Below are 2,121 nucleotides of genomic sequence, written 5' to 3'. Positions count from 1 at the left end.
GCAGCATTTCTGAGCAGCTAAATAGTGTATATCTCTAAGTTTCACTCTCGTATATAAAATTTCTTTAAAAAAAAGAATATATTTTTTTTGAATACAAAATTTTGTTACGCAAAATTAAATTATCCCCAATAATTTTAACAAATATAATAAGACGAATTGATTCAATTAATCTAATTTCATCACATTAGATCATATAATTTGTAATATAATCCATTAAAACAAGCATTTAATTTAATCACCTTCATAAGCATATCAAATTCACTGTAAGAAAAACTAATACTTTACATTTTAATTTGCATACAAGTCTTTTAATTAGTTAAAAAACAAACTTTACTTGACATATAACTAATTAAAAGTCATAAAAGTATATATTTTTGACAATCTTTTGTAATTTAAGGCTTACAGCAGCTTAAATTAATAACTTCTTAATTCCAATAGGAAAACAAACTAAAATGTTATGTAATTTTCAAACTTTGTTTAGAGATTCACTTCAAAAATTTTTAAGTTTCCAGCATTTATAATATATTAATCTCCCACTTTTTAATAATTTGAATATTTTCTATCTAAATACAGGAAAGGATGTATTTAAAGAACATTATTTGATTTTTGACTTTCCAGAGCTCAACATTTCAAAGACGTGTGCTGTCTTCTAAGGTAACCATTTTTCCCCTCCTTCTTATGTACTATTTTCAAATTATTATTCATCATAATTAACAGAACTGAAATTTAAGAGAAAATTAAAAGTGATGCATCTATCTGGAGATGTATTGAATATGGAATGCATAAGTACTCCTGTGGAGTATAATCATGAAGTATATTAAATAAGAATAGTATAATTATAGAGTATGTCTAAGTATTATTATAATATTTATAAGGAATGCCTAAGTATTTGTCTTATCTACACAAGTGAATATCTATACAGAATAATGATTATTCAGGTCAGCAAATGAATTAAATATTTTAGACACATGAAATATATGATAAATGAAACACAGTAGGCTTGCTTACCAAAGTTGCAAACATTTTCTAACAATGTTTTTTATCTTTGAGATGATTTGCCCAGTGGATGATAAATTTGAATGCCTAGTGGATGATAACTAAAATACAAGTTTAAGCATAGCAGGTTTGCGCAAACTTTTTGCAAACATACTACCTAATGTATATTATAAATAATCACTCATCGGAGTTAATAACGATAAAACTTTAATTAGAGTAAGTATTAATCCTTAATCCGCCAAGCGCCATCGTAACTGACACTGAACCTTCCGTTTCGGTCACGCCAATGTAAAATGTGATAAAAAACTAAAAAATTTACATTGTTTGAAGTAGTTACTGATAATTCATTTAACCATCTGAGTTTTAGTTCCAACTTTAGTGGCAAGCTTTCTTGCATCAAATAACTGGTTTCTCCCATACTATTTGATGGGAGAGCAAGGAAATTTTCGTACAATTTTACCCACTGGGTTAATACTTGGAGAGTTAAAATTTATTTACATTTTATTTATTACAAATCAAATATTCATTTCACTCTGTTAGGAATGCGGTTCACATATCAATATCTCAATACAAGTGCATCTAAACAGCACATGTAGCCTGACAGGGATTTCTTTAAAAATATGTGTGGCACATATTGAAAAATATTGAATACTTTGAAAACTTCTTGTTTCCATGATCTCTTACTTAATGACAATCTTCAGGGTATGAACTGAACTCGTAATATTTACTCATAAATTAATCTTTGATTGTAAAATATGTAGTTTTTATGCATGTATAAATTTTTAAAAAAATCAACACAATGGTTCTCCAGAAATATTTTTAAAAAAAATGCAAAAAACTATAAATTCAAAAAAGGTATCTACTATACACTACATTGCTGTTAACCTAAACTAATCTAACTTTTAAAATCTTTGTTCTACAATGGGAGGAGAGTTGTCCACAATCCAATATGAATGAGTTAGGTAATAGTCCTTACATTATACCACATTTAATTTTTTAAAATTTGAATCACAAACTAATAGATAATACAGTACACTTATAGAAATAATTTTACAAAATCCAAAATAAAAAGAGTGAGTGAATTGTTATCAATTATTTCAGTAAACTGAAGTTGAAAAAATCTAC

This window comes from Parasteatoda tepidariorum, chromosome 2, assembly GCF_043381705.1.
Source record: "Parasteatoda tepidariorum isolate YZ-2023 chromosome 2, CAS_Ptep_4.0, whole genome shotgun sequence".
Taxonomy (NCBI): Eukaryota; Metazoa; Arthropoda; class Arachnida; order Araneae; family Theridiidae; genus Parasteatoda; species Parasteatoda tepidariorum.
This window is presented reverse-complemented; position numbering follows the sequence as displayed.